Raw genomic sequence first — 13438 nt, forward strand, 5'->3', positions numbered from 1 at the left:
AAGAACTTTGATATGGCTACTGGTATTATACAGAAGGTGCTCAGATAGCATGATGATGGGTGGCAGTATTCAATCCTGTGACAGATAAACAGACAGACAGACAGACAAATAGATACTGATATTATTCATACTGGTATAAATTTATGGTAGCTCCACTGACTTGAGTGGTGTTTTCATTTTCCCCATGCAAATTCCCCTTTGTGCATAAAGAGATGGCAAATCATATGCTCATGGAGACAAAAATGTCATCAGCTGATTTATTTGTAAAGAAACACACATGGGTGTTGGAACTAAGGGTGTGAGGGGTGCTGCAGTACCCCTTGGCTTGAAGTAGTTTCTATTATATGCAGTGTTTAGAAAGCTTGGTTCAATGGCTCTCAGCACCCCCACTATAAAAATTGTTCCAGCACCCCTGGAAGCACAGAAGGAAATTAAAATCAAAGGAGAAAGATGAACATTTTATTGATTATGAATAACCTCTGTCCAATCAATTTCCTCACGGCAGCTTTGATCTCCTTGTTCCTTATGCTGTAGATGATCAGATTCATCATTGGAGGCACCACGGAATAGAAAACATCCACCACGAGATCCAGACCTGATGTTGAGCTGGAGTTGGGTTTCAGGTAGGCAAAGATACCAGAGAAAATAAACAAAAACACACTGTAACATGAGAAAGACACTGGTGGAGAAAGCCTTATGCCAGCCGTGCTCAGAGGGAATTCTCAGCACAGTTTTGAAGATCTGAACATATGACACAATTGTTAAAACAAAGCAGCTTAAGACTAAGCATGCACTAAAGGCAATAACACCACTTTCATTGACGTCAGAGTCAGAGCAGGCAAGCTTGAGTAGCTGGGGGATATCACAGAAGAACTGATCCACTCTGTTACCTCCACAGAAAGATATTACAAACGTGTTCCCAGTGTGCAGGGCAGAGTAAAGAATACCACTGATCCAGACACTGGCTGCCATTTGGACACAAGCTCTCCTGTTCATCATTCTCTCATAGTGCAGTGGTTGGCAAATGGCGACATATCGATCATATGCCATGACAGTCAGGATGCCGAGATTAGCTGAACCAAGGAACATGAACAGAAAGACTTGGGCGACACATCCAGAATAAGAAATCACCCTGGTGTTCATGAGGGAATTGGACATGGGTTTGGGGGGTGACAGAGATGGAGCCAAGGTCTAGGATGACCAGATTCACCAGGAAGAAGTACAAGGGAGTGTGAAGATGTTGGTTGAAGGCTATGGCTGTGATGGTGAGAAGATTCCCCATCAGGCCTGCCAGGTAAATCATTAGAAACACCACAAAGTGCAAAATTTGCAGCTCCCTAACATCAGAAAACGCTAGCAGAAGGAACTCGGTCACAGTGGTTTGGTTGAACATTTTCTTCCCCAGCACATTGTGTGATGGCTGTGGAGAGAAGGAGAAGGACCACAGTCAAGTTAGAGCAACAGAGGGAATTACCCTTATTTCCTTCTGAGTAATACCCCATGATCTGAATGCCAAAGGTGCACAGCGCTTGTCACTTCAATTGACTAGGAGCAGTGAGTGCTCCTCACCTCCGACAATCAGAGCACTGGTGAGACAAGAAGGGTGATGTAATATCTGTTATTGTACCAACTTCTGTGGGTGAGAGAGACAAACTTTCGAGCCACACAGACTACCTCACCCACCTTGGCTCTCTAATAACCTGGGACTAACACAGCTACAACTGCTGCATGCAATCAAACCATAACCCAGGTGTGTTATCCCACTAGTGTCAACTGGCGTAATACCCTTACAGGCCATGGGGCTGCATCACTTTCCACCATCTGAGGATGTGGTCCAAGGCGTCACTTGATCAAATGCATTAAAGACTGGAATAAATTACAACCCAAACCCTCAGACAGAGCAAATATGGCCCCTCAAATCTGTAAAACAACAGAGGAAAAACTTGGGCACAAAACTGAAGTACTAGAACTCCAAGACAGCCCAGTTCCCACATTCTAGTGAAAGAGGACAGACTCGCTGAGCATTCTAAATGCCAGAGGTAGAATGGGCATCAGCTGACTACGAAGCCTCAGAGTCCATCCAGGTTTCCACTGAAGTGGCGAGACTGAGCTGCTGCCTGCGCTGTCCCCATCTACCCCTCAATGTTTAACACAGAGCTGGTGAAGTCTGCCTAGGTGTGTTGGGAAACTTGCTCCCAGCTGTGCTATAGATGTGCCCTCCATGTCCTTGGGCAGGGTCCAGGTAGACAGGCTACGACTACCTGATTCAAACCGGACTCCGAGTTTCAAGGTTCTAGCATGTCTATTAGGTACAGCTCATATTCCCTGGGTGTCAGCTCTGCTGTTTATTTAGTTCTGCCATCCTGCAGTTATGTCTTTGAAACAGAAATAAAAATGGATGTAACAGAATGACAGTATTTGAAATTATGGTATCATTGGACAATATTAGTACTTCCCACCCTGGTCAATAATGTTCTGCTTTAACTCTTTTTAAAGAAAATTTGGGTTTTCAGTTAAAGAAATTTTTATGCAAGGTCTCATCTATCTATCTATCTATCTATCTATCTATCTATCTATCGATCGATCGATCGATCGATCGATCGATCCAAAAACAGATTTTTTTTTAATTTGTGGAGGATTTTGATTGGAATTTTTCAGTTTTCAGCAGAAACCCCAACATTTAGGGATTTTATGGATTTCTATTAAAAGTCAAAATTTTCTAATAAAATAAATAAATCTGATTGGCTCTATTTGTTTGATTGAATTGATAGTAAACATCATAAAGAGTTTTAATTGCAGTTCACATTTATGTTCTTAAATTTGCCCTGTGCATTAATAGTCTAACATATTTAGTTGCAATAGAAAACTTATTGTGCTGGTCTTTGGACAATTTTTTTCCTTAATTGCGATTCATTTGATCATCTAGTACTAGAAACTATTGGCCACTATGTATCTATATATTTCTATGCACAACAGTCTATCACCTTATCTCTCTCATGGAGCCATCACTTCATTATCCAGCAGCAATTTCCATGTTCTGTCACTGGTTCTCCTGAGTTGGTGGGCCTTTCTATAGTTCCTGGCAGACAGGGACCCACTCCACAAATGAGCGCTCCCTGCTCCCCTCCTTGCACAGGTTTAGCTGAGACATGATGGTCTAAATGGGATCAGAGCTGAAAGCGCCTCCCAACTCTAGAGCTGATACCAGCTTGTGCAGCATCCAAAGGTGGCTACATCCCTGTATGTCCTTGCTCTGGGGCTAAATAGCTGAAACTGGTCTCCAGGGCTGTATGCCCACCTCTGATGTGACCTCTGAACAAGTCACCCTGACAACCTGCCCTAACCGAACCTAACTCCGCAGAGTGGGAATATGACCTGCCCTTGATCATGCACAATGGCAGCATCTCCAGAAGGACCCTTGGCTAAAAACAAGGCAGGTTTGGCTAAGGTATTTGACAAATCAAATACATATATATATCAGAGACATATGACCTATAATAGCTAAGAGCCTAGTGGCACCAGAGCCCCAGCTGGCCTTGGACAACCTATTCCTTCATTAACTCCACATGATTACCACCAGGGGAGAAGAGAATTTTTTTTCTTCCACTGCATCAGCAGCTCTTGGGATGCAGCTACCAAAAGAACCCACAGGTCAGGCTGCCCTGGGTGTTTGAAGTTGGTTACTAAGAGGTATCCAGAGGCAAAGACTAAAAACTTAGGATCAGGTCCTGAGTTGGTGTAAATTGATATAGTGCCATTGATTTCAGGGTAGCTAGGGCTATTTATGCAACTGATGACCTGGCCCTTTGGTTTCAATCAAGGTTTGGTCAAGGTCTGGGGGAGGGATAGCTCAGTGGTTTGAGCATTGGCCTGCTGAACTCAGGCTTGTGAATTTAATCCTTAGGGGGACCACTTAGGGATCTGGGGCAAAATCAGTACTTGATCCTGCTAGTGAAGGCAGGGGGCTGGACTTGATGGCCTTTCAGAGTCCCTTCCAGTTCTATGATATAGGTATATCTCCATATTTACACCAGCTGAGGTTCTGACCTGTTAGAGTTTGCTTCATTTATTTGGAATTGGGGGGACTTTTTGAAAGCCCTTTATGTGTGTAGAGGTGGATAGGACAGTGGTGGAGACGGAAGCTCCAGCAGTTTCCCCTGAAGACCAGCACCCTCTTCTTCTATGGCCTTCCTCCTAAAATAAAATTGCCACCCAGGCTTCACAAATTTAGTAACTACCTGCCACTAAGTCCAAAACTCCTTTTGTGATGGGTGGGGACTTGTGATTAATTTACTCTTAGTTATGTTAACCGAAGGGTAAGTTCACAGGTATCCATCTCAGCATGTTCTGTGATTCATCCAGTCCTTAGTACCTCTCAGTTTAACAGTGCAAGACAGCAGAAGGAAACGTTTTTTTGGGGGGAAGGGTAGGAGAAACACAGGATACCTGCAGAGAAATGACCCCAGATTTAGATCACTAAAGCTACCCCATGCCTGCCAGTGGCTCACCAAACTTTACAGCAAATCATATTTTAGAACACCTACAAGAGTCAAGCTTTAAAGAATATAAACTGCTGGGAAAGGAAACTTTCTAGTCATTTTTCTGCATTGGTGCATGCACACTAAAAATGGACATTTTCTAAAATACCATTCTCAATTTAGTCTCCCCAAAGATTTTTATGGAGGCTATGAATTACCTTTTGTAAAAGTCAACAGATCAAGAGCATTTTGAACTGCATCACATCAATTATTTGACCTCTAGTTCTGCACAAAAAAAATCCCAAAAGGAAAAACCAAAACCAAAAATACCACCGCCCCCAAAAAAAACACCTAGAAACCTTTTTCCTAGCTTATGTCTCAGCAACATCTAGCTTAAAGGATCCCAAATGTGGGTCATATGAAAATGTAAATTTCAGCCATAATGTCCCCCAAAATGGGTTTTCAATTTTTCTGACCACACACACACACACACGCACACACGCTGGAGGAGGGGAAAGATAGCTGAGACTTTACCTGGAAATATAATCAAAACCCCAATTTTCCTTTTAAAAACAGCTTAATCAGAACCTTTCTGATCACTCCTAATTGGAAGCTTAGCTTTCCACAAGACTGGGGATCACTAATATTGTCCAATAATATAATTTCAAGGCCAGTCATGCTATTACATCCATTTTAATTTCAGTTTTCCAGGGAAGCTGCAGGATGGCAAAACTGCAAAGCACCAAAGCTGAGAGCCCACAGAATTTGTTCTATACTTGCTGGCACCTTTACAGTCAGGGACAGATTTGAACCAAGCAGACAATTTCTGTCTGTCTATATCCTGCCCAAGGACAAATAAGGGGTTAACAGAACTAGAACTGAGCTTTTCAGTCTAGCACTGTATCCTGTGTAGAGCACTGCTGTTAGCTGAGCACAAGTGCTGAAGATGGAGCATATACATAATCAGAAACAGCCCATCCCCCAAAGTGCTCACAGCCCTCCTAGACAAGGCAGAGAAATGGGATGGAGGGAGGGAAAACAGAGGCATGGAGAGGGAAAGTGACTGGCCCAAGGTCACACAACAGCTCAGTGGCAGAGCCAAGAATAGAACCCAAGTCTCCTGGGGGCAACTGACCCGCTCAGCACAGAGGGAAACGATACAACACCGCAGTAGCGGAGGGATGGTAACAGCCCATTATTGCAGTGATAGCGAAGTTCAGTGGAAGGTGCCATAAATCAGTGCACAGCCGAGTAGCAGGCCAACGACGTGACATTGGGTGGAATCATCACAGACAAGCTGCCACTTCGGATGTTGGGCGCGCCCATGTCCTGTTTCAATGGGAAGAGGGAATCAGGCTGTACCAGTGGTTTAAAATTTCAATTTCCTGGCCAAGTTGTGAGCCTGCTGTTTACCATAAGAACATACAACTGGACATGACCTGAGTCATCAAATCTAATCCCTTGATATCACTGGCAACTCTATCATACAAACCTGGCAATACAGTTATCAAACTCCATCTTAAAACTATGTAGGCTGTTTGGGCCATTTCTCTTCTCGACCCTCCCTCCTCTGATGTGTGCAAATCTTCTTCTCATCTCCAGACTGAATTTACCCACGGACAGTTTCTCCCCATTTGTTCTTCTACCAACATTGCCATTTAGCTTCAATAGCCCTTCTCCTTCAATGGTGTTTGTCCCTCTGAAGCATTTATGGAGAGCGACCGTATCTTGCCTCAGCCTGTGTTTTGCTAGGCTAAACAAACTTAACTCTTTTAGTGTCCTCTCACAAAATAGGCTCTCTATCGTTGCAATAGAACAACTATTGTTCCTAAGATTGTTGGGTTGGGGTTGTAATTTGTTCCATATTTATACTGCATATTATCAAACATATTTTGAAGCAGATTGCCAGAGGGTGGAAATAGATGCCACTCTATTGACTTTAAGGGAGTGTTGACACTTAAGATAGGCCAAGAAAGACTTTAAGGCTTGCAAGAGTCCTATGATGCTTTACAGTTAAGAGGAAGCTAACTTTAGAGAGTGGAATTTTTCCAAGCAGTAGCCCTTAGCTTATTTTCAGAACTTTTATAGAGATATCTTAGCAATGTTCTAACTACAAGATGTGAAATGAATCAACATGTCTCTTAGAAGGGCATACTTAATGACTCACCAACAGATGTTGAGAGAGTTGGAAAGTTCCAATGGAGCAGGGAACCTTGGAAATAGCCTAAGATAAGAAGTGTGTTCCAAAATGAGAAAATAGATAAGGACCAGAATGACACACAATGAGGGTAACAAGGGTATAACTGCCCTGAAAAATAAGGAGGAAGTAGAGCCCATCTGCAGAGAACTATGGAGAAGTTCTTCCCCAGTTCCTGGTAACTATATGCCTCCCTCTGTGTGTGCCCCAGACATGCACTGGCAGCTATAATACACCTATGTCTGGTCGGAGTGTGAAAAGATCTGAGCGATGTAGCTATGACAAGCTAAGGCCAGGTGTACACATAGTAAGGTCAATGGAAGAATACTTCAATCTAGCTGCCATTGCTCAGCTAGGTGATTTTCCTATTAACCCCCATCCCTCACTATTGGTTGTGTCTACACTACAGGGTTATTCTGGCACATTTATGGAACCTTAGCTCTGCTGCTATAGTTCCAAAAGCGCCAACACGGACTCTGAGACTGAACTTGCAGAGCTAGTGCCAAAGTTGTTTCTCTCTGTAGACGAGCTGTGTGTAGCTGGCTTTGAGCTTTGCTGGAATTAAAGGACTTATGATATGGGATTTTTCTGTGTCTATTTCAGAAGGGCTTGTGAGAGTCACTCTCTGGAGCCCTACACAGCTCAGAAGCAGAAGTTCAGAGGCAAAGATTAATTGATTCTGTTGGGGGATTTTCTTTCACTCCTTCCCCTGGTTCTTATCATGCAGATAGCAAGCAGAAGACCAATGTTTATTAGGGTCAATTTCAAGCAAGCATGTCCATAGCTCTGAAACCGCAGAGCCTTTGTCCCCATGTTCCTGGTCCCCTCCTTTTTAACAGGCCCAAATATGCCTGCAGTGCATGCCATCAGTCCCACTTCGTACAATTTATGGTCATATTTCATTTTGGAGGGTCTTGAATATGGGGTCTACAGTACCACCTCTTTTGTATCCCATGGGAGAGGTAAGGAGTAAGGTTGTGCTTTGGTCAGGAACAGGCATTTCTTTGGCTTTTAGTGTTTCTTATGCCTCCCTCCAACGTTCCTCCTTGCCCCTCCTAATTGGTTTCTTAACCTTGGCTTAAGAGAGGAGCCAGGCAGCCTTCCAGAGTATGCTCATATATTACACTCCCACCATGCCCAGGATCACTTTAACTATATGCCTTATCTTTTCTCATTGTACTGTAAGCCCCATCTGGTTGTGGGAAATGCAACACACAGTGTCTTTGTTCTTTGTTCACACATATTAGTAAGGATATAAAAGTATCAAAAGTCAAACAGGAAAACAAAACCCAAAATTCTATCTCAGACTAACAGGCCTACATGCTAACAGATTCATCAATTTCCATGCCAAAAAGGGACCATCGTGATCTTCTAATCTGACTCCCGCATAGCACAAGTCTTAGGTTCTCCTGCAGTGTTTCCTGATTCCAGCCCAGCTTCTCTGTTTACAAAGTCGTTTAGGCACCTAAGATGGAGACAGGCACTTAGTGTGCTTTATCAAAGCTCCTATGTGAGCTAGGTGGCTAAGTCCTGCTCACTTTCAATAGCAGTTAGGCACCTAGCCTGCTTAAGTGAATTGTAAATCCCACTGGGCACCTATTAGAACAATTAGGTGCCTAAGTCCTTTTGCAATCCTGGCTCTATCTCTATCTTGTTAACTTCCAAGGCCTGGGGTTCTCCTGAATTTCAGAAATATTAAGCCTGTGATTTGCAAAAAGAACCTAATAAAACAAACCTTGGGTTTATATGGCCACTATGTCACCATCTGCAAATCCATGCAGCATGAGACTGTAATTGTCTATAGCTAGAAAAACATAGGCACTTACAGGGTTAGTCAGCAGCTGAGCAGAGGTTTTGAGGATGTAAATTTTTGACAGAGGTATCTAAATCCTTTTGTGGATCTGACCACTGCTCAGTGGGGTTCGGTTGGGACAGTTGGTCTAGAAATGAAAGCAACTGCTTCATCTCTTATCTCCCAAGCCAGCCTGTCCCTTCCTGCTCTGAGATGTCAGTAACAGTCACATGGAAATGGGATATGAACTGAGACATCATATCCTTTCACAGGTCCAGTGGGGGCTAAGGCCAGGGATTGTCCTGCTTTCTAATGATTCCTTATTGTGGCACAATCTAGTCTCAGGCCTTGACACAGCATTAAGCTTCTGAATGGTGTTCAAGGGACATATCAGCCATAGGATTCAGGTACTTATAGCAACCAAAGCAATCAGACTGAGAGGAGAATCTCCTAGGAAATCCCCATGAGAAGTGTAGAGCTGCGATTATCCCCATTGGGAATTAGCAGGGGAATTACTGAAAAACATCTTATCAGGATGGGCCAAAGTTATCCTAGGTTCATATCCATTCATTTTCATGGAAAGTCACCAGGAACGGGGTTGGCCCAGTGGAGGGACCTGCAGCATCTTGTGCAATTAGAGTGGGAATAAAGGGATGTGGGTTCTGCAGAGTCTGGAACAATACAGTGAATTCTTACTCCAGGCTGTGATCTGTGCCAGGGGTTCTCAGAGTGGCTTAAAAGAATCAGGTGCCCATTGACTGAAAAATGCGTATGACCCACCTAGATCCTGGAGATCCTTTCAAATATCCCAGTCTTCATTCAGAAAGATTTCTAGAAGCCCCTTGGTATTTTATTTTTCATTGCTCATCCTAAGCCTATATGGCCAGATGATTAGCCCAAGGATCTAAAGTCTTAATTTTTTCAATAGAACATACAGAAGCCCTGGAAGCAGCTGTGAAGTCTTCCCTCACTCACCAGAAACATGCCTCTAGCCTCCCCAGGAGGGATCTTTCTCTAGATGTCAGAAGCAAGGGCTTGAACCTGGCTCTCCCTCCTTTCAGACAAGTGTCCTAAACATCAGGATGGAAAATGTCTTGGACTTTTCCCCCAGTTTTTCTTGTTGGAACCATTCAACTTTGTCTAAATAATTAACTCCTCATTGGGACAAAGATAGTGACTCTGTAGCCAACAGTTGGGGGTTCTGTGAGAGTCCCTGTTTTCCCTAATTCAAAGCACCCCAAGCCATGAACACTTGGGCTGTTGGCTCTGTTGGCTCTTTCTCCAGAAATTCCATCCTGCCAGAGGCAATGTGTAAGGGAGGTATGAGGGTTAAGTATCAGAGGGGTAGCCGTGTTAGTCTAGATCTGTAAAAGCAGCAAAGGGTCCTGTGGCACCTTATAGACTAACAGACATTTTGGAGCATGAGCTTTCATGAGTGAATACCCACTTCATCAGATGCATGTGAGGGTTAAGTGCCACCCGAGATTGGCCTGCCAGGGGCAGGGAAGGAGAGGGGCTCTGTCCTTCTCTCCCTGTGCCTCCCTCCGGAACATTTCGCTGCTCTCCCTGGTGAGGTGAGTGTGTATGTGTGTATGTGAAAGCGAGTGTCCCAACCAGGCTCTCATAGGCAGAAGCCTTCCCTCCCTCATCTTCCCACAATTAAAATGGGATGGGGAGAGAGCTGTGGCCACAGGCTGGGTGCAGGGGGCAGGAGGGGTCATGGGGCTGGGGAGACGCATGGGGCAGTCACACGTTCTCCCCTTTAGCCTGGGGAGGCAGCTATCTGCAAGCCCCACCTACCAAGTGCCCTGTGAGGTGGACTGCTGAGGATTTGTGAGCCTAGCAGCCAGGCAGTTGTGGAGCAGGTTGGCTGGCAGCTGGAGTGACAGGACCCCAGGGGGAGACGCACTGGCCAGCCAGATAGTCTGACTTCCTGTCTGGTGTTGTCAGTTGTTGGCTATGTCTGTGTTCTTGTGACAGATTTTCATTACTAATCTGCCCGGGGCCCACAGTTGTTCAGGCTGGGGCTACAGGATCTTTTGGGGAGGAGTTGACAAAGCACACACCAAGTGTCTAAATTTTTAAAGCTTTATTGACAAAATAATAAAATAAAAGTGGAGAGAGCTGGAAATGCTTCCACATCACTCAGAGGAAGGCAGAAAACATTAATGCCCCAAGTCCTAGCCCACTTTCATATTCACATATGCCCAACCCAAAGCTGGCCAAGCCCGGGTGTAATGTAAGAAGAAGAGCAGAAGAAGGGGGGAAAAGGTGGATGGAAGTGCTGTCCTGGGCCCAGGTCATCCAAGAATCTGCTGTGTTCTCTGATTTGCTTCAGCTCTCAGGAGGGTTTTTAAGTCCTGGGTTCTTTTGGGGTGTGTTTCCTTCAGGAACCTTTGTTCTCCATGCTCTGTGTACCAGTTCAAGCCAGCCTTCCACAGCTTCCTCCGCTTTCCCCAAAATACATCAGCTTCAGGTCCATGAGACAGTTCTGTTTGTTCCTGGTTGGCCTTTGCCATCGCGTTCCTTTCCCAGGCCCCTGCATTTCTTTCAACAACTCTCCTTCCCACGGCTAGTCCAGGGGGTGGGGGTGGGGGTTGGATTTCCCCTTTCTGTCTTGGCAGGTAGAAACTGGCCTTAGGATGGAGTCAGCTTCTTATATTCAGACTGAGCTTGCTAGCCGCAGTGTCGAGTTAACCCATTTTCTGCTCTTCTTCTTTCTCTCCCCCTCAGCCTCTCGGACTCTGCAAAGGAAACTTCCACTCTTCACTCACACATCTTTGTCCCTCCCCAAAATGCTTTGCGATGCTTGCAACAGTGTTAGCAATAAACAGTGCTGATCTACCTTCCCAGGGGACTCCCTGAGGGAGGGGGCCATTGGGGTGTTTCCTTCTTTCTGCATGCTGCATTAGCTCTGGGCAAGTAGTCAGTATGGCAGGCTCTGATCGAACTGCCCTATAAGACCACAGACTCAGTTCAGAGGCCAAGGCACTTGGCCAGGTTTATTGTCAATGAAGAACAATAATAGCATCCCATAGATTGTACAGGGATACTAAGACATGTATGCCCATTACAATGGGCCGCCTTCTCCCCCCTCAGCCAGACAAAGACACCACCTCTGTAACCCGTCTTCTATACATTGATACAAACAAGCTACATATAGCCCTTCTGACATATTTAGTTACCACCCTTTACCTTGTACCTGTTGGTTCGATCAAAACATCTCTATCCATCATCCTGTCATCGTGACCTTATCCTTAGGAGGTGTTGGTGTGGCCCTGTATCACCTTCAGGGAGTGTGTTTATACCATGCCTGGTATTGGGGTGTATTGATACCTTCCTTCTGGGGTGCGTTTACTGTGCAAAGCACTTCTTTGGAGTGTTTCTGTTTTTGCAGCACTAGTCCTACTCTTGCCAAGTTCATGTACCAGACAGTGACTCTGCAAGCAGACCTCTGCTTTGTAACAAGGCCTGATTTTTGCTCAGAGTCTGACTCTTGCTAGCTTGGCTTTACATCAGCAGGGTATGACTTTTATTTAGGCTTTAGCCTGAAACATGGAGCCTGGTGTAAGGGCTTTCTCCTTCTCCTACACCTGGTTTCCATTGAATGCTTTGAGGAAATTGACACATTCCCATAAACAGCTTCACCTCTGTTGAAACTGCATGATCTGACCAAATAGACAGAGAGAATCATGAAGAGAAAAATTGGCATCTATCTATCTATCTATCTATCTATCTATTTTAGGGCTTTATAGTGCCACCCATCATCATGCTACCTAAGCACCTTGCACACAAAATCAATAGCTATAGTAAGGTCTCTAATGGACTTCATGGAACCTTTGGTTCGTCTCCTTTTGGGGCAAAAAAGCTCTGCCTAGGAAAGGAGAATTTGAGGTTTTATATTTATTGATATTTGTTTCAGAGAGTCCCAGGAGACGGAACTTGGTCACGGTGGTCTCAGCTACACCCTCTGTGTGTATGTATATACAATTATATACATGGTTGGACATTTGTATGTATATATAACTTGTATGTATATACAATTATATACACGGTTGGACATTTGTATGTATATACAATTATATAAATTATATACATGGTTGGACATTTGTATGTATATACAATTTGTATGTATATACAATTATATAAATGGTTGGACATTTTCCTTCACAGTTCATTGTGTGCTGCCTCTGTGAAGGGAAGGACAAGGGTTAGGATTAGAGTGTTCCTGACCTCTGACAATCAGATCACTTGTCAGATGCATTATCACGAGTGTTAATTGCCCTAGTTCTCTTACAGTCAATGGAGCGTTGTCCATTCCCGCCATCTGAGGATCTGTTCCAAGATGGGGCTCAATGCAATGCAGCATAAAAATGGAATAAAATTACATCCCGAATTAATGAGTCCTAGGAATGACAGTTGTCCTATTGCAGCAATGGGGAGCCTGTTTTACAAGAGGTGGCTAAAAGAGTTCAGCTTGTTTTGCCTGGAAACGTTGAGGCCTTCTGTGAATACAGCAAGGAGTAGACACCAGGGAAGGAGCTGACCTGCTGTGTGAGCTTGGGCCAGTCACTTCCCCTCCCTGTGACTCTGTTGCCCCCCCCTCCCTTTTTCTGCCTGGTCCACTAGGACTGGGAACTCTGTGGGGGATAGTCTCTGTCTTATCATGTGTATGTTCTCTGCACTCACTTACAGTATTTTGTACTCCACTGGTGGCAGTGCTGCACACTGGCTATGAAGCTACACCACGAGATCTGGTTTCTAGACCCACTACCCCTTGTATGTTCCCAGGCAGGGTCAAACTTTGGCTGCCTGGTTCAACTTTGACCTTGATTGTAAAAGCGTGTATAGAACATATTCTCTGGGCTTTTAACTTTGCTGCTACTCAGCTTTGCCATTCTGCAGCTTCTCTGTGAAATCAAAATGAAAATGGCTGCAATAAAATGAATGGTTTTGAAATTATGGCATCAG

General features: G+C 44.5%; 1 pseudogene; it reads right to left on the reverse strand.

Annotated features, from left to right (window-relative positions):
* Nucleotides 1-437: 437 nt before the first annotated feature.
* Nucleotides 438-1158, reverse strand: LOC115637843 (annotated as a pseudogene).
* Between the last annotated feature and the right edge of the window lie 12280 nt (nt 1159-13438).

The sequence above is a fragment of the Gopherus evgoodei genome, chromosome 21 (genome assembly GCF_007399415.2).
Source record: "Gopherus evgoodei ecotype Sinaloan lineage chromosome 21, rGopEvg1_v1.p, whole genome shotgun sequence".
Taxonomy (NCBI): Eukaryota; Metazoa; Chordata; order Testudines; family Testudinidae; genus Gopherus; species Gopherus evgoodei.